The sequence below is a fragment of the Peromyscus californicus genome, unplaced genomic scaffold (assembly GCF_007827085.1).
Source record: "Peromyscus californicus insignis strain IS unplaced genomic scaffold, ASM782708v3 Scaffold_12__1_contigs__length_115047231, whole genome shotgun sequence".
NCBI lineage: Eukaryota > Metazoa > Chordata > Mammalia > Rodentia > Cricetidae > Peromyscus > Peromyscus californicus.
Window position 1 is genome coordinate 65,194,861 of NW_026294413.1, and position 20,776 is coordinate 65,215,636.

The window sequence follows — 20,776 nt, forward strand, 5'->3', positions numbered from 1 at the left end:
CTGGGTCTGAGTCTAAGGTCTTGATATGGCTGTGCCCATGTCAACAACACACATACACTCAGGGCCTCATACACTCAGGGCTTCCTCCACTCCCCACATCCTCAAGGAGGTGGGATTAAGTAGAATGGAGTCATTCCTTGCTGATAAAGGGATAGAAGGCATATGGTTAGATGTAAATGTTGCATGCATGCGTGCTTGTGTGTATGTGTATGTGTGTGTGTGTGTGTGTGTGTGTGTGTGTGTGTGTGTGTGTGTGTGGTTTCTCCTCCTTTTTGAATCTAAGCTTCATCAAACAGGACTCTTTACAGTCCCAGAGATAAGACTGTCATTGTCACAGGGGCAGGGATCAAGAATCCCTACCAAGGCAGCTCCTGGGGGAATGAGGAGGCCACCCTAAGAACTGAAACCTGGCTGGTGATCTCTATGCCAACTGTCAACAGACTGAAAACTGCCCTTGAAGGAGAATGCCACATTTCTTGGGCTAACCAACACAGACATGGAACAGCATTCTGGCAACAGAGATGAGGAAAACCCAAGTGTCACAGGGTAAGGTAGAGTGCAGTAACACTCTCCCCCACTCCAGGAGCTCAAGCCAAGCGCTGTCCTGTCTGTTCAGTTGGTTAGGTCATCAGAGTTTGGGGTAGGGATGGGGGGTGTGAGTCACTTCAGCTGAGAAGTAGTGAACTCATCTAACCACATGCAAAGGCACGCTAGCTCTTGCCTCCTTCCCTCTCCACCTCCCCATTAGCACTTCCAGCCTTCCGCTCACTCTGCCCAGAGTCAGGAGTCTCTAATTGCAGTTTCAGTTCCTGTTAGTTGGAGAGTTATGGTGCTCTGTCTGCAGAGCCATTGGGAGAACTGTACAGGCATTGCCACGGGAAGAATATTCCTTGACCCAGAAAACATCAAACTCTTTAAAGCATTTCCAATCCCCAAACCTTCCCATCTTCTCTCTGAAATACCCAAGGACCACACACAAGACACAAGTTCTTGAAAGTTTGAAAGGAAATCCGGTATCCACATGCATGAGCATTCCTCAAGCATACCAGGCTAACTTTCACCTAAAAATGTTTCTACTCAGGAAATACTGTGCTTAGGTACAGTCAAGAGCTGCATATGTGCATATCCCCATCTTCACAGATGCAGGAAGACAGGGAACAAGTGAGGGAAACATATTGAGAAGGGAAGTGTGTGGACTGTGCAGGCATCTCAAAGGGGAAGTTGGGTCCGTCAAGAATTCCTCCCTAGAAGACAGACATCCTTGTTGACAGCTCCAAAGTCATCTAGGGAAATAAGGTGTCTTGGTCAGGACAGCTACTACTGTGTGAAACACCATGACTATAAATAACCAGGGAAGGAAAGTGCTTCTGTCAGCATACAATTCTCAGGTCACACTGCGTTGCTGAGGGAAGTCAGGGCAGGAAATCAAACAGGGAGGAACCCTGAGGACCTGGAGAAGCACTGCTGACTGGTGTGCTTGCTCTCGGCTGGTTCAGCCTGTTTTCTTATAGCATGCAGGACCAATAGCTCAGGAATGGTGTGGCCCACGGTGAGCAGGGTTCCCCCACATCAATCTAGAAAATTCACTATAGGCTTGCCCGCAGACTAATCTGGTGGGTGCATTTTCTCAATTGAGGTTCCCTCCTTTAAAATGACTCTAACTTGTTGACATAAAACTACCCAGCACAGAAGGATAGACTGGGGCCTAGCAAGGGGAGGGTGAGCAGAAGGGTATGTAGCAGGCTGGGCCAACCTTGTTCCTAGCTTTGGATTTTAGAGGTTTTGATTTGGAATACTTGCATAACCACAGTGAGGTATCTCTTCTGTAAGGACTCTACTTGTCCTGTTTATGTTACGCTAACGAACTATCCAAGCTGGCTACTTTACAAAATAATGAGGTTCATTTGGTTCCCAGTTCTGGAGGATGAAAATGGGGGATTGAGTGGCCCCATCTGTTAGCAGCCTAGGAAAGCCTTCTTGGTGGCATGAAGACATGGCCGATGGCATTATGGTAGGACCATGGAAGAGAGAGATCTCATGGCAAGAGAGAAAGTCAAAACAATTCAGGGGTTAGAGTTGCTCCTTCAAAACAGCCCACTCCCAAAGGAAAGAACTAGGGTCCCTCAACAACTGTGCTAATTTCTTGTACATCCTATGCCCCCACATTCCACTACGTCCCTCTTAAAATTTTCAACAACTTAATCCTCTCATGCCGAGAGCCACACCAAGTGAAACTTTGGGGTAGCAAACTATACCCAAGCCGCAGCAGACTCCAAATCTAAACATGAGATCAGTTCATTTCATGTAGTCTTTATACACGTAACCTGAAGGCATTTTTATCTAATATCTTTAATAATTTGGAGCATGATATAAAGTTTCAAGATGTGACATTTTCCAGTGGTAGTGTCACATTGATTCTGTGGCATATCAGACCCTGGATTTGGACATTAAAGAGAAGGAAGCGTGATCCTAAATAGTCTTAACAATAAAAACTCAGAGTCAGATATCGAGGGTGAAAGCTGAAAGATCAGAGAAGCAGAGCAGCAGCCACTAGAAACTTCTTACCAAATAGGGGCTGAGATCCTGTCTCCACCAATCTTATATTCCTGTCTCCACCTGATTGTGCTGGGATTAAAGGCATGAGCCTTCCAAGTGCTAGGAACAAAGGCATGATCCTCTCAAACGCTGGGATCAAAGGTGTGAGCCACCACCACCTGGCTCTATTTCTCTTTTAGACTGGTCCAATCTCATGTAGCTCAGGGTAGCCTTGAACTCCTGATCTTCCTGCTTTTTCCTCCCAAGTGCTGGGATTAAAGGTGTGTGCCACCACTACCTGGCTTCTGTGGTTAACTAGTAGCTAGCTCCACACTCTTGATCTCCAGGCAAGCTTTATTTGTCAGAACACAAAATATCATACAACAGGAGAATTCGTCTGTATTGGACAGAAATGCTGGCAGCTGTCTGGCTCAGAGGTCCCAGTGAGCTATGTTTACATCTGCCTGTTGGGATGCTTGTAAGTTGGCTAGCAGGACAGATTATGGTGAACTAAACCAACTCTTTGTGTAAAGTAGAATTTTTATATCCAAAAAACCAAGAACCTTCGAGTTAAGCGGTCCCTTAGAGGACCACTTAATCCGTTTAATCCAAACGCCCGTGGATTAATTGGTGCAGAAATTCTTTCAGCATACCCTGCAGTGCTTTAGAACACATCATTTGTTCTAGCAATAGCTCAAATTGCTAGAAATTTCTTTCAAGCCAAACTTGCTTCCTTGAAACTTGCCCCCTTAGTCATGCCCTCTGGAGGTGCACCCAATCATCCTAATCCCTTACCCCGCTGACAGCTTTTCAAAGGTTTCAAGACAGCTACCTTGTCCCCATCATGTCTTCTCTTCCCCGAGCTAACATCCTGAATCCTCTCACCTGCTCTTTGCATTACGGGCTGCTGGAGCCTCTCACTGCTGTGCGAATGCTTCTCGGGACAGGTCCTGGTTTGTCAAGAGAAAAGAAGAAACAAATTTCATGCGCAGACCGAGTTATTAACCCTTTTTGCTTCTACTTAAACATGAGGATACAGTCTGAGAAAGGCATTAATAGGCAATTTCATCAATGGGTAACCACCAGAGAATATATTTACCCAAAGACAGGCGGACGGTCCACTACATACCTAGGCTGTACTGGGCCCTGGGCCCTGCAATTCTCATACAAGCCTTTACAGCATGTTACTGTACAAATGGGAGGGATTTCCTGGCTCCATTATGATCTCTCTCTCTCTCTCTCTCTCTCTCTCTCTCTCTCTCTCTCTCTCTCTCTCTCTGCTCTCCCCACCCCCCTTGTGCTCCTGTGAAACCCAGAGGTTCAAGTCAGCTGTCTTCCTCAGTTTCTTTCCGCCTTGTTTTTTGGAGACAGGGTTTTGCAGTAAGCCTGGAGCTCACTGCCTAACTGACCTGGTTGGCCAGTGAGACCCAGAGATCCGCCTGACCCCACCTCCCAGCACTGTGCTGACAAGTGTGCCACTGTGTCCATCTTTTCATGGGTGTGCTGTGGATCACACTCAGGTCCTCATGCTTGAGTGCCGGGCACTCAGTGTGCTGGCCATCTTCCCAGCTCCATTATAACCTTTTGTAAACACCATCATATATGTGATTTAATGTTGACCAAAATGTCTTTATACATGTATATCTTCTTTGTTTCAGAATACAAAATCTACCATGCCTTCAAGAAACACTCAATATCTTTATATTGTAATTGCACTGTATATTGTGTATACTGGCAGAGGGCCCTAAATAACAAGTATTTGATAAATGTCATGGACTCACCAAGGTCGTCTTTCCATATTCTTTCTTTTTTTTTTTTTTTGGTTTTTCGAGACAGGGTTTCTCTGTGTAGCTTTGCGCCTTTCCTGGAACTCACTTGGTAGCCCAGGCTGGCCTCGAACTCACAGAGATCCTCCTGGCTCTGCCTCCCGAGTGCTGGGATTAAAGGCGTGCGCCACCACCGCCCGGCTTTCCATATTATTTCTTAATAAGTGATGTGGTCTAACAGAGTTTACAAAATCAGAAGGACGCGCACCACCGCCCGGCTTTCCATATTATTTCTTAATAAGTGATGTGGTCTAACAGAGTTTACAAAATCAGAAGGACTTTGTGCCAGGGCATGCAGATTTCAAAAAGAAGAAAGGGAATGCAGGTACACCCGTGAAACCAGCAGGAGTCTGTGGGCACATCCACCTGGTCTACACACAGTGCAAATGGCAAACTTGGGCCAAAGGGAGAAAGGATCAGTGTGGTCCATTCACCCCATTGCAGAACTCTATGGCATTATTAAAGCCTGCCGCCCCAGCTGCTAGAAGCCAGCTCTGAGAGCTGGGGTCCCCAGATTATATGTGTGACACTGTGATCACAGCACTTCATTGTGGGCTAGAAACAAAAAGTAAGAGGTGGCAGGGAGAAGAGAGGCATGCGGGCAGAGTGGATTTGGTTCATTTGGTTTGGTCCTTGTATTGCTTTGCTTTATGATTCAACTTAAATTGTGACCAGGCTACATAGCTATCATTCTAAATTAAAATGAACCATTGAATTCTTTTCACAATCTAGGGGAAGAAAGCACACATGTAAGTAAACAACTATGATACAGCACAGTGAGAAGCCTGTATGACCAGTTGATACATGCTGAAAAGGAATCCAAAGTACTTTCCCACCTCTGATAAACAATGTAGACAGGATACACAAACGACTAAGCCACTTGCTTCAGAGACAACTCAAGAACCGAGCAGTGAAACAGCTGGCGTGGCCAGCACTCTCAGCTTGTTCAAGACTCTAGGCTTCACAGCGGCACTGGTCCAGAGTTCTTATGCCATCAACCGGGCACAGTCCGGCACCTGCTCTTCATCCCACACGCCCTCCTACGAGGAGACCATCTAGCTTGGGCTCTGGGCTTCCTCTCTTGTGAAACATTCCTGGGCTGCCACATCCCGTGTCTCCTTCCAGGAGGATGAGCAGGATGAGGAGATACAGTCTCTGAGCCTGTGGCACACACTCTTTTCCTTCCCCCTAGGTCAGTGGCTCTCAACCTTCCTAATGCTGCGACCCTCAATACAGTTCTTCATATTGTGGTGACCCCAAACTTAAAATTATTTCTTTGCTACTTCATAACTGTAATTTTGCTACTGTTATGAATCCTTACGTAAGTATCCAATATGCAAGATAGTTGATATGATACCTCTGTGAAGTGAGCGTTCAAACCCAAAAGGGTTGTGACCCATAGGTTGAGAACCACTGTTCTAGATCCTAGCTCTGGGTGGTGATTTGTCTTTGTAAAATATCATAAATACTCCTCATGGTGGTTCGAATGAGAATGACCCCTATAGACTCATATTTGAATGTTTAGCCACCAGGGAGTAGATTGAGAAGGCTTAGGAGGTGTGGCCTTGTTGGAGTAGATGTGGTCTTGTTGGGGAAGTATGTCACTGGTGGAGGGCTTTGAAGTTGGTGGAAGTATGTCACATGGGGTCTTCCAAAGCCCATGCCAGACCCCAGTCTCTCTCTTCCTGTCTCTCTCTCTCTTCCCCTTCCCCCTTCTCTCCTCTCTGCCTGCCTACCTGCCTGCCTGCCTGCCTACCTGCCTGCCTGCCTGCCTACCTGCCTACCTGCCTGCCTACCTGCCTGCCTGCCTGCCTACCTGCCTACCTGCCTGCCTGCCTGACTGCAGATCAGGTTATGGCTCTCAGCTCCTTCTCCAGCACCATGCCTGCCATCCTGCTCCCCACTATGATGATAAGGGACTACCCTCTGAAACTTGAGCTGGCCTCTGATTGAATGCTTTCTCTTATAGGAGTCACAATGGTCATGGTGTGTCTTCACAGCAATAGAACACTGACGAAGACACTCATACCTTGTGGTTCATCACTGTTGTTAAATTCTCTCATGACATAGAAAGCACACCTGTGACGGGTCCCTCAGTCACATGTAACATATTATGTGAGAGACTTTTGTAGCTTAGCAAGTATATACATGCAATATAAAAGTTTTGAGACCCGGAACAGAGGGTCCCTAAAGAGGGAAAAGATTTTATATATGGGGGTGGGGTAGTGGGGAGAGATTACACTCTCAAAAGGGAAAAATAAAACTCAAAGGAAGAAAGAAGCCGGAGAAGAGGCTTCACAAGGAGCCGCAGAGAAAGAGATTCCTTCGTGTCCATTCATGTGTGCTTATCCTTAGTCCCCGTCGTGATTTGACTTTCTAGTTAAGCCAAGCAGATTTTTCACAAAAGTTACAGAAGAAATACTGGAATTCACTTAGGATTACCAACTCTTCTCCAGCAAAATTGCTACAGATTGAGCCTGTGACGTTCTGAAGGCAACACACACCCCAGACTCCCTTAGTGATCTTCTGGCACCTCACAGTGCATATAAATTGAAAATACACCCTTGTGCCACCCATGTGCAAGAGAAACAGGACTCCCATGGACTGTTTGGAACTAAACCGTTTGAAGGTAAAAGGAACGCGCTCCCATGGTTCCTGTTGCAATAGACTGTCTGGCTTTATCTGCTTTTCCTGCCTCCTGTAAGTTCCCTAAGCTATGTTACCTTCTGAGTGAAACCATTGTGTGCTATTGCTGGATGACACATTTGAGCAACTTCCCAAATCCTCTCCCCTCAGCAGCCTGGATCTATCCCACAGCACTGTAAATTCCCTGGCTGAGATGCTCACCTCAGCCGCCATGCTAGTCAGTGACTGCTGTCTTCTGTGTCCACAGGTCTAAGGGGAATTCACGAGGACTCTTCACACATTGCACATCAACAAGAACGAACAGCGAGGAACTGTTGCAAAGCTGGTGTAAACCTCCACAAAGGTGAATGCTCCTACAGTAGTGCGGGGAAGATAAAAGCAACAATGACCTCCACCAGCTCCACAGCTCCATTAATGCCAGGGCTGCCTCTTGTCCAAAATGCCTGAAGTAAAAATCAAAACATATTCTGCAATAGCTAGACAGCTGCTACCAAAGCTGAATCCATAGCATGAAAGGATTTCCGGCTTCCACTGTCAAAACCAATTTTACCTGAGAGCATATGCTCAGATATACAGTGACTGACCCAGACCAACCACATGACCCAGAGTGGTGCTTAGAACAGTCAAGAATCAGCACAATTACACTTTGCTTTAAAATCCAATGTTTCTCCTCACTTTATGGGAAGTAAGTGTAAATTATATGCATGTGTGCATATAAATATAATACACATACTCTTCATATTTACAACTTTTTGTCATTGAATTTTTCTAAGCATTACAAGTGACAGAGTAGTAGGTGGAAAGCTGTTCATAAGAACATCAAATGAATTTCTATATAAGAATATTTTCAATTATTCAATCAGTGTTATTTTTCTTTTATTTCTGAGATAATGATATAATTACATTTTCCCTGCCATCCATTTCCTCCCTCAAACACCCCCATATAACCCTCTTTGATTTCTTTCAAATACATGGCCTCTTTTTTCATTAATTGTTGTAGCATACGTACATGTGTATCTCTCTCTCTCTCTATGTATATATATATATATATATATACACATAACTAAATGTAACCTGTTCAGTCTGTTACTTGTGTACATTTTCAGAGCTGACCATTTGGTAGTAGATAACCAATTGGTGTGCTCTTCCCAAGGGAAGACAATTTGTCCTAGTCTCTGTATTCTTTAGTCACCTATAGTTCTTTGTGTGGGGTTGGTGGTCTCTCTCCTTCCCACTTTGGCGTGTCTCTTGGTGTTGTCCTTGTTCAGCTCATGTTTAGGCAGCCATGCTGGTGAGACTTTATGGGTGTAGCTTCTGATATTACTAGGAGACAATCTCATGGCAAACTCCCCTATCCTTTGGCTCTTACAGTCTTTCCATCCATCTCCTCTGAAATGGTCCCTGAGTCTTAGGTGCAGGAGTTATAGATGTATTCATTGGGACTGGGTTCTAAAACTCTGCACTTTGATTGGTTGTGGTTTTCTGTAACCATCTCTGTCTGTTGCAACAGGTTTCCTTGATGGGGCGGGGGTGAGGACTACACTTACCTGTGGGTCTGAGAACAAATATTTAGAATGGAGTTAGGGATTGCACTGGCTTAGTAAAATGGTGGCTGTAGATTCTTTCCCATGATCCACGACTTCATTAGCCCTGGGTAGTTGGATACGTTTCCAGTACCAGGCATGATTTCCCTCTTGTTGAGGAGGTTGTAAGTCTGATTAGGGAGCTGCTGGTGTGTGTGCCACTGCTGTGCCCTTGGAGTGATCATACCATGCTGGTCCTTGCTGTGGTTTGTAGGAATCACAGCTGTTGGTTGCCTCCCTCCTTTGGAAACTTGCATGGTGCCTTTTGGTATCATGAAAGCTGGTCCTCACGGGGAGGCACTCAGGTCAGTTTCCAGCTCTGAGGTCTCTAAGCCCTCTGTCTGAGGTGCATGATGTCTTCAGCAGTAGGGACTTACCTTCTACCTCTGAGAGGGCAGTAGCAATAGTCTGCAAGTTTGGCGAGTCTTCTGGACAATCCTTACCAACAACTCAAAAGACAGCTTCTCATGCCTGGTGTTGGGGTTTTGTTAGGTGGTCTTTGGCTCTTGGGAGGATCGTTGTCAGCCCAGATGAGAAAATCTCATTTAAATTATATCTGTATGTTTATACACAGAATTACACGTATTACAGAGTTTATTTTTAGGTAAATATTTAGAAGTATGATCTTATGACTTCTCCAGATCTCCTTACTATTATTTTATCCTCCTCCGTCCTTCTTCTGTATTTACCCCCCCACTTTTCCTAGTTAGAGCCCCCTTTTCCCATTTTTCTGACCTGATTATTTGTACTCTGATGTTTCCCCTCCCTCCTGCTCCCTAGCCCCTCCTCTGGCAAAAGTTCCTTTTTCCTTTTCTTGTTTCCATGGTTACTCTAGGATATGGACTCACATGTAAAGATTTGGTGCTAGGAGTCTCCAATGAGAGAAAATATGTGATGTTTGTTTTTCTGGGTCTGGGTTACCTCACCCAACATGATCTTTTCTAGTTCCACCCATTTACCTGCCAAGTTCATTATTTCATATTTCTTTACACATGGATAGTATTGCATAGTGTGTATGTACCACATTTTCATCATCCATTTGTCAACTGAAGGATAGTTAGGTTATTTCCATTTCCTAGTTATTGTGAATAGAGCAATTAACATGGCTGAGCAAGTGTCTACTGAGTATGATGCCAAGTCCTTTGGACATATACCAAGGAGTGATATAGCTGGGTTATATGGTAGATTTATTTTTAGCTTTTTGAGAATTCTTCACACTGATTTCCATAGTGGCTGCACCAGTTTGCTAATCCTCCAACAGTGAATGAGGAGGACTTTTTCCCAAGTCCCCCTTTGACATTTTTTGGAAGTTGTATGTTGATCTCTGACTGGGGTAAGGGGAAATCTCAAAGTTGTTTTAATTTGTATTTCATTAATTGCTAGGGATGGTGAACATTATTTCAGCCATTTCTTGTCCTTCCCCTTTTCATTCTCATGGGAATCCTCTGCTCAGATACTAGGCCCATTTTTGAATGAGTCGTTTGACTTTTTGATTCTTTGTTTTTTGAGTTCTGTATATGTTTTGGATATTAATCCTCTGTCAGATAGACTGCTGGAAAAAATTCTCTCCATTTTGTGAGCCTCATCTTCACCTGGTTGTTTCTTGAGCTGAGCAGAAACCTTTAAGTTTTATGAGGTCCCACTTGTTGGCCTTAAGCCTTGAGCACATGGAGTTCTATTCAGGAGTCCTTTCCTACACCTGTAGCATGCATGGTACTGCCTATGTTTTCTTCTAGCACCCTCAGTGTCTCAGGTTTTCTCTTTGGCCCATTCGGAGTTAGTTTATGTGCGAGGCTACAGACAGGGGTCTAGTTTCATTCTTCTGCATATGGACATCCGGCTTTCCCAGCACCATTTGTTGAAGATGTTTTTGTTTTGTTTTGTTTTTTTCTCCAGCTTATGTTTTTGGCATCTTTGTCAAATATTAAGTTGCTTAAGTTACATGTGTTCACACTGGGTTTCCAGTTTTGCTCCTTTGGTCTACGTGTCTGCTTTTGCGCCACACCATATTGTTTCAAATTACCATGGCTCTGTAATATATCTTAATAGCTGGAACAGTAACCCCTCCAGCGGTGTTCTTTTTACTCAGGATTGTCTGGGCTATGCTGTGGGATGGTCTGTATGTCAAATGTGTTGCTGATTGGTCAATGAATAAATCACTGATTGGCAGTGGCCAGGCAGGAAGTATAGGTGGGACTAACAGAGAGGAAAATTGAGAGAACAGGAAGCTGGGAAGAGAGACACTGCCAGCCGCCATCAGGACAAGGAGGATGTAAAGTACCGGTAAGCCACAAGCCACGTGGCAAGGTATAGATTAATAGAAATGGATTAATTTAAGCTGTAAGAACAGTTAGCAAGAAGCCTGCCATGGCCATACAGTTTGTAACCAATATAAGTCTCTGTGTTTACTTGATCGGGCTTGAGCGGCTTGGGACTGGCGGGTGAGAGAGATTTGTCCTGACTGTGGGCCAGGCAGGAAAACTCTAGCAACAAATGGCGCCCAACGTGGGGCAAGAGTTTCCACCTAAAACCTGAAAAAAAAGATTCTAAAACAGAGCTAAAAACAGCTTCCTAATTGTCTCTCTCAAATGAGCGGCAGCTGCCGGTTTGAGCTACTGGCGGGTTGCTGGCATGCGCGCTCGACCTGCAGTATGGCGGGAATGAGGCCTCTGCAAGTGGCACATTAAGCTACATTGTGGATTTAGCCTTTGCTAGTACAAAACAAAAGAGGTTTCTGGGCTACACGCTGCTTGGATAAAAGCATAGACCCACGATAGCTCCCAGAGCTGGTGGTAAAGTACCACGCCATGTTGGGAAGCTGAGGTGGGCGGAGCCAGCAGCCACAGCTGCTGCAGCTTAAAGCAATAGATTCACAATAAGACAGATTCAGATGTAATAGTTTAAAATATATGTAAAATATACGTAGGCTTAAAAGAGATAAAAAAAAGAGATGATATATACAGTATAGAAACAAATACATGGTTTTAAAAAATAAAGTCTTTAAAGAGACAGTAAAATTAATATAAAAAATAAGCCACGTAGAGATGACTATTACACAGAGAGTCTGGATTGTGTTGTCTTTGGGATTCTTAACTACAGAGAGATATTTGATTGTAAAGGAAGCTGAGTTAAACCAGTATGTATATTTTAAAGATACTTTGACTTCAAAATTTGGATGTAAGGATATGTTGCTTTGGAAAAGAGTCTCTTTTGTTTCCACAGAAAGCAAGAGGCTATGGATTTGTTCCAGATTAAGATACATCAGGTTTGACCAGCCAAGACCACCTGAAAGGTCTCCGATGACACCATGGCCCAGATGATCCAACATCCAGAACCATTTCAAGGCAACTGGCTCAGATGATACAGCCTCACGGACTACTCCATGATCCTAAAATTTTCTTTGTTTCCCCAGAAGATACAGCGCCCCCCTCCAGCAGGAAGTAGTAAGAGAAGCTACGCCCAAATTCCCAAATATACCAAGCTGACTTTGGAGATGTACAAAGGTTAAAACCTTCCTTTTTAAGAAAAGAAAAGGGGAGGTGCTGTGGGATGGTCTGTATGTCAAATGTGTTGCTGATTGGTCAATGAATAAATCACTGATTGGCAGTGGCCAGGCAGGAAGTATAGGTGGGACTAACAGAGAGGAAAATTGAGAGAACAGGAAGCTGGGAAGAGAGACACTGCCAGCCGCCATCAGGACAAGGAGGATGTAAAGTACCGGTAAGCCACAAGCCACGTGGCAAGGTATAGATTAATAGAAATGGATTAATTTAAGCTGTAAGAACAGTTAGCAAGAAGCCTGCCATGGCCATACAGTCTGTAACCAATATAAGTCTCTGTGTTTACTTGATCGGGCTTGAGCGGCTTGGGACTGGCGGGTGAGAGAGATTTGTCCTGACTGTGGGCCAGGCAGGAAAACTCTAGCAACAGGGCTATCCAGGGTCTATTGTGGTTCCACGTGAATTTTAGAAGCAGGTCTTTACTTCCTTGGATAGGCTCATTACTAGATATTTTATTTTCTTTGAGGCTAGTGTGAATGGGAGTGTGTCCATGATCTCCTCCTCTGTATGTTTATGGTTAGTATATGGAAAAGCTATTGATTCATTCAAGTTGATTCTGTATCCTTCCATGTTGCTGAACTTGTTTATCATTTCCAGAAGTTTTCTGGTAGAATTTTTGGGCTTTCTAATACAGAGTATCATGTCATCTGCCAATAGGATACAAGGAGTGATTTCAGTCCTTTTGAACTTGTAAAGATTTATTTTGTGTTCCAGAATACAGTCTGTTTTAGAAAATCTTCCATACGCTGGTGAGTAGACTGTGTATTCTTTGGTGTATGGGTAGATTATTGTGTAGCTATCTGTTCAGTCTATTTGACAAATGATGTCAATCAATTCTGGTGTCGTTCCAATTATTTTTTATCCAGATGACCTGTCTATTGGAGAAAGCGGGGTATTGGAATTACCTACTGTAAAAGGACTGATGTTAATTTATATTGTTAAATACAGTAGCACATTTTATTTTAATGAAATTGGATGCCCTAGAGTTTATGTTTTTGGAATAGTAATGTCTTCTTGGTTACCTGTTCTCTTGATTAAAGTGTCCCTTTATCTCTTCTGATTAGTTTCAATTTGAAGTCTGTTTTGTCAGATAGTAGGATAGTGATGCTTGCTTCCCGGTCCCATTTGATTGGAGTACTTTTGTCTAAGGTAGTGTCTAACTTTAAAACTAAGATGTGTTTCTTGTAGGGAAAAGATAGATGGAAATTTTTCTTGATACATGTAGTCAGTCTGTGTCTTTTAATATGAGAATTGAGGCTACTGGTATTTAAAGTTATTATTGTAATGTCTGTGGTAATTTAGGTCTTCACATTGTTGATTTTTGGTGTTGTTGTTGGTACTTTGGTATAGTCAGTGGTACTTAGTCTTTTAATAATTATGGCTTAGCATTTCTTCCCATAGTTTCTCTGTTATGTTCATTCTTCTCTTTAGCCTGAAATACTGCTTTCTGTATTTTCTCGAGGTTTAGTTGTTGGAAATATGTATATACATATATCTATATATGTATATACATATATATTTTAGGCTGTCTGTATTGTGGGGAGTTTTCCTTTCTCCTTCAATGATGGCAGGGAGTTTTGCTGAGTGAATTAGTCTATTTCTTTATAGTCTTTTAGGACTTGGAACCATTGCTCCAGGCACTTCAAGCCTCAGAGTTTCCACTGAAAAATCAGCTGTTATTCTGATGGGTTTTCCTTTCTGTGTGACTTCTTTTTCCTCTTGTAGCTTTCAGTAAACTTTATTTGTAATGTATTCTTAGTGTTTCAGTTATAATATGCCATGGGCATTTCCTTTTACGGTCTTGTCTATTTGGTGTTCTGTGTGCTTTTTGTATTTGTATAGGTGTATCTTTCCTTGGTTTGAAAAGGTTTCCTTCTGCAATCTTGTCAAAGATCTGGTCTATGTCTTTGACTTGGGGTTCCTCTTGCTCATCCACGTCTATAATTTCAAAGTCTGGTCTTTTCACGGTGTCCACACTTCATATATGTTCCTTTACTCTTTCACATTCCTTGTTTATTTGGTCTAGATCACCGACTTTATTGTGGAGACCTGATATTCTGTCTTTTGCTTTGATCCATGCTACTTGTAAAACTTTCCAGTTGAGTTATTGGGTTTTTAAGTTTTGTCTTCATTTCAGATTGAGTCCTCTTCAAAGTCTCTATCTCCTGATTGCCTTACTTTCTCAAGTTCTGGATCATCTTCTTCATTTCCATCAACCTTATGTTTGTGTTTTCTTGAGCATCAATCAAACCTTTATTCTCCTTAAGTCCTTTCTGCTAATTTCACTGTGCTGTTCCTTTGTGTCTTCTTTAAACTCCTCAATTCTTCAATGAGGTGTATGATTGTTCTTTTTAATTCTGTGTCCTGTGTTGTCTAGGAGATTCTTACTGGCAAACATTTCTACTGGACTAGTAGGTTTTGGAGAGAAAAATGCAGGTTTGCTCTTTAATATTGTTGGTTTTTTTGTGTGTTTGTCTGTTTTTTACAATGAGATCTGGGCATGTGGACTTCTTTTGTTAGTTCTAGCTCTGGTATGGACAGAGTATCTTGGGGCAGAAGAGATGATGTGTGGGCAGGTTGGTCCTAGAGATTGGAAATGGCTTGGATGGAATGAAGTCAGACAGACAGACGGGACTGGACTGGAATATAGTATGTGCCTCTTGGTCCAAGCCTGGAGTGTGGGGTTCCTTTTGCTGTTTATAAAGGTTGGATTTGCATGAAAGGGGCCTGTAGGTTGTGGGATATGTAAGCAGGGTCCTGGCAGAAGTCTATAAGTCATTTGGAGTACAAGCTAGGAGGTCAGACTGACTAAACCAGGGCATTGGATGTGGGACCTGGGCTAGATCCAGCAGGATGGGGAGAAGGCAGGGATGGGGAAGTCAGGGAGACTCACAAGGCTAGACTTCAGAGAAGGAGGTAGGAAGTCTGGCTGAGTGGAGAGGTAGGGTGTAGTGTGATTTTTATTAAGTTGCATAAATTATTTCAAACCATAGACATTTCAAAATCAAGTGCATAACTGCCTGTGGAACACTTTTCCTTACTTGAAACGTTTGCTTTTCAGGTGAGTCAGTGAGTAAAAGACCTACTTCTAATGTGATTCATCAATACTCCCCTCTGAAATGCTGGCTGGATTATGAAATTTTACAGAACTATCTGTTTGTATATGATAAAAATTCTGTTATTTCTAATATTCCAAAAACTGATCATCCATATGCCAAAAAAACTATAATTTGCTATTAGATTTTTGTTTTTATGTTTATTACTGTCATTGTTTTCGAGTTATGATCTACTGTATTTTGTGGATGTATTGATAGAGTTTTTAAGATCCAAAATTGCATATATAAATTGGGGGAAAAGAACTAAATTGAAGCATTATTACAGATTTATTGACATGATTATAAAAATATTTGTTTTTTTATATTCAAATGTATAGTATGCCTAATAACTAAAATAAGACTGACCTAATAGGTTTCTTGTTTTTATTTATACATGTGAAATGGGGTCTTTGTTCAGTTACTGTTTTAGGTTCCCATCACAAAATGAGAATTTCTTTAAATTTTCTCTATATTCTCCTTTACATGAGACTTTCAAGATTCATTTTCTCTTAGATCTACCTCAGGAATTGGTCTCCCCAAGTCATGCTAGTAACTAAAACTTAAAAAAAAAAGGTAGTTTACTTCATGAAGAATTAGTAAACATCACATAGTTTAAGGATGCGCACTTATATTTCTTTTACTAAAACTGTAGTGAAAATGCTAAACATTACAACCAAATTCCCCCACCTTTTTGGGTAATTTTATTAGACAGTGGAAGTTCCAGAATCTGAGTAAGTCTGACAGGGACCGTGCTTCTGAGGGTCCTGCCTCACGCCGAGAGGCTTGCTAACTTGGCTGCTCACCAGGAGAGGGGACAGACAAGCTTCAGACTAATTAAGTCATCATTACAACTTTCTGAACCCCATGACTTCTACTTTGGTCTATTTTAAGAAATGTTTTATAATGGCTAGTGTCTATTTTGTAAATGTCCAAAAACCTATTAGTCATGATAAGGAAGTTTTTCTCCATATTGATAACATTTTAAGTTCCTCTTTTCATAGAAGGAAACATTTTTAAGTAGTGGAGTTTCCACACCAAATATAACTTACTTGGAATGAAATATAGTGCCTCCACTCTCGAGAGTTTTCAAAGTCACCCTGCCTCTCCCCTGTTCCCTGGAAGTCCCAGAGTGCCTCCACACTGGCCACTTTAAGATCCTGATATATTTTCCAGATTCCCACTTGTTACTCTCTGATCCATAGCAACAAAATAGGAAAGTTAGTGTATGAGTCATTTCTACCCGGGCTGAGAGGCTAAACATGGCTTTGGGTTCTTCTTTATCGACAGAAGAACAGAACGAAGGTAGAACTTACGTCACAGAAGACGGTGAAGTTACCAGAGGTTCCCTCCACTACAAAGCACACATCCAAGTAAAAACCCCATGGAGTTGGTAAAGTGACTTCACCTAATGCTGAAATTTGGAGCCTAAGATAACTTTCCAACACCAAGGGGGAACACTTGATGAAGAAAGATGTTAGTAAATTTAATTGCATTTCGATATTCTTCTTTGTATCTATCATCTCTTTTCTCTAGATATCATCTTGTCTCTCTAGGGATGAGACCTGGACTGTGGCTGACTGGAGCCAGACTGGGCACCAGGGATCCTCAGAATGAGAGTTAGGCATTCCATTCACTGCTTCTGACTACTTAGGAACCAGGAGAGGGACAGGACATTCCATCAAACCACCAGCTGAAATGGCTTCTACTACTTAAGTCAGAAGAGGTTATGAATGGCATTCCTTCCTTTTCATTTCTTCACTGGGGAGGCTATAAGGCAATTTCTGTCAGGCCATTATTTGACTGCAGAGAAAACACAAGAGCACTCCAGAGGACATGCATGACAAGGAGTATAGACTCTCCAAAAGTAGCTTGGGAAAGTCACTGAACAAAGAGACAATTATAGCCTTCATCAAGAAACAAGAACATCCCCAAGGAGGGGGAGACTCTCCTCAGAATTACCTCATGCTAAAGGTACGCAGTTCTCATCATCCACAACCAAAATTACGAAGCATACAAAAACAAGAAACTATGGCCCATTCACAAGAAAAATAGAAATGATCAGAAACCTAGACAAATACCTTGCCTGCTGACTCAAAAAAGTGAAAGGAACCAGGGACAAAAGACTAGAGGGAAACATGAAAAAATGGTAGACATTGTCTTAAAGACCCACGTGGAAATTCTGGAGCTGAAAGTAAAAAGATTAAAATTTTAAATTTTTCTGAAGAGGGCTCAATAGTACATCCACATATTCAGAAGTATACAGAAGGGAGAATCAATGGATTTTTAAAAGTTTAATTAAAATTACCCAGACTGAAGAGCAGAAAGGAACATATGGAAAACAAACAAAGAAACAAATGAAAGAAAACAGAGCCTCGGGATCCCCATGGCACACGGTCACGGAAGCACTGAAAGGCTGAGAGAAAGAGAGGCAGAAAATGATACTTGGAGAAAGAATGGCGGGAGAAGTCCCAAAAATTAGACGAAAGACACGAATTTATACATAGAAGAAATTCAACTGAAAGCAGTTTAAAAGCAGAAGGTCCCACAAGCGTGTATTACAATCGAGTGCCAAAAGTCATCGAAAGGAAAAAACAGTGAGAGAAGAAAGTTTCCTATACAAAGGCGCTTCAGTAAGACGAGCAGCTCATCACTCATCAGACAAACAAAACGGTAGCAAGATGCATCTAACAACTGAAATTTCAGAAACTGACAATCAAGACTTCTAGATTTGGAAAATGCTTCTTCAAAAATGAGTACTAAATTAAGACATCCCAAGCTGACCGGAAGCTGAAGGGAGCTGTCACTGGTAGGCCTTCCTGAAGAGCTAGTCTCTCAGTCTACACCTTGATGCTTTTAGATCGTAGCCCAAAGCCATATGATAGATAAATATCACTGGTAGTTACAACTCCATAAGTATAATGGCTGCTCCTCTTACTCTGTGAATTCCAAATACCTAAAAAGAAGTCCCTCGTGGGAGGAAGGGTTTATTTAGGCTTATGGTTTACGCAGATACAGTCTGTCATGGTGAGGAAGCATGTCATAATGGCTGGGAGGTGGCTGCTTACACTACATCCACAGTCAGCAAGTAGAGAGTGATGCATGCTGATGTTTGTCCTATTTCTTTATTTTTATTCAGTCTGAGACCCTCGCCCATGGAGTGGGTACCACTACATTTAGACTGACTCCACCCTACACAATTGATCTAATCTAGAAACACCTCCTTATGACCTCCCCAAAGGACTGTGTCCATCAAATTGGTAATGGAGATCAACCATCATATCTGGTGTATATAAAAGCCAATGTTATTATACTTTTTGCTTGTAATTTAGTTTTCTATGTGACTAAGGAAAATACATAAAATAATAGCTATAAAATCTATGTTCTTGAACACACAACATATACAGAGATGTAATTAATAATAGTAACATAAGGGAGATGAAATTTGGCAAGAATAAAGCATATATTAGTTATATAATTTTGTATCAAATCCAATTAGTTATACACTTTAATTATTAACTATTATCCTCCTGGTGAGCAACAATAAAATAACTTAAAAAATTATGCAAGCCAGGTGGTGACACATGCCTTTAATTCCAGCACTCAGGAGGCAGAGCCAGGCAGATCTCTGTGAGTTCAAGGCCAGCCTGGTCTACAGAGCAAGATCCAGGACAGGCACCAAAACTACATGGAGAAATCCTGTCTTGAAAAACCAAAAAAAAAAAAAAAAGAAAAAAATTATGCAACAGACAAAATGAACGGGGGAATCATAACGGCAGAGACAAAGGGAACAATCAGTGAATCCACATACAAGAGAAGGGATACTAGAGGAATAGGAAAAAAGTAAGGGAGAGGACATAAAGAGCAGGAGCAGCGCAACCGCAGGAGGAAGTTCTGCCTTACATGGTCTAAACGTGCCAATTCTAAGAGAAAAATCAGCAGAATGGATAACGAAAGTGAGCTGACTGTGTCCTGCTTCTAAGACAGGTATCTTAATCCCCTAAATACCAATAAGGTGTGCGTGCTGAAAAGGGGAAATTATATTCTGTATAAATAGTACAAGAGATGGGGGGGGCAGTGCTGATACCCCAACAACAAGAGAGAACTTGTTCCAAGAGCAAATGATGGACGCATTATGCCAATGAAGTAACCAGTCCTCCAGTAAATATACCAAGGACAACCCATGCACCAGACAGCAGTGACCCAGATGCAGATGAAGCAAACAGTGATGGAATTGAAGGGAGACATCAGCAGTCCTACAATGACATTGAAGTCTGTAACACATCACTTTTCAGAACATATAGAGAGAAGATTAATAAGGAAATAAAGAACTTCAGCAATATTGTAAACATAGACTGAGTATTTGCACTAAACACTCCCCTGAAAACAAAACTGTTCTCAAGTAAACATGAAATAGCTTCCAAGGTAGACATATGTCTGGCCATCAAACGATACCCAGTAAATCTTAAAAGATCAAAGTCAAGAAAATATATTTTCCAACCAGAGTGGAACGTAACTAGAATTGAAGGAAAATTGGATATATATATATATATATATATATATATATATATATATATATATATATATATATATATATATAGTATGTCACTTAACTTAAGCACCTGATAGGTCAATGAAAGAAATCACCAGAGCTTAGAAAAATGCTCTGTAAAATTAAAAGAAACTCAATGTATAAAAATTTTGGAATGTCTACATTATAAAAGAAAAAAATCTTGACAACTTTATTCATCAGTGAAGTAGAGAAAGAACAAAGGAAAGCCAGAGCCTCCAGAGAGGGGAGATGCATAACAGAGATAGAAGAAATAAAGACTAGGCAAAGCGACAGAATCAACAAAACTATACATCTGTTCTTTAAAGGGGTCAAAACCATTAAAGGCCTTCATCCAGATCAACTGTATGCTGCTAGTTTTTGTCAACTTGATGCAAACCTAGACATCCATGCTGACTAACAAAGGAAATAGAAAGTCTGAAACACCCACCACAATGAAGAAATCAAATCAGTAATTAAAAACTCCCAACAAGGGGAACCCAGGACAGGAAGCTTTCTCTGTGAGCTCATAAACTGTACAAAGCTTAGAAAGTGTTCTCCAAAACCAACACTGCACTGGATCCAAAGCCAACAAAAGTACTGTGAGAAAATCCAAGGCCATGACCCAGTGTGTACAGAGACACAAAACATACAAACACCAGCAAGATAATAGCTGTGGTGTCTATACCAGGATCAAATGGCACTTATTCTGGGAAGTCAAGAGCTGCTGGACATAAGTAATTCAGTACAAAAAAACCTTCATTAACAGAAGGAATGGGGGGAAACCATGATCATCCAAGCAAAGTAAAAGCATCATTTGACAATATCCAAGACCTTTTTATAACAAAATCACAAAATCAAAAGGGAAGAGAAACTTCCTAAAAAAAATATAGTTGGGATGGAGCCATGGCAAGGGTTGGAGGAAAGGGAAGGGGGCAAGATGTAATTATAATTTCAATTTTAAAACAATTAAAAAGTTTAAAAA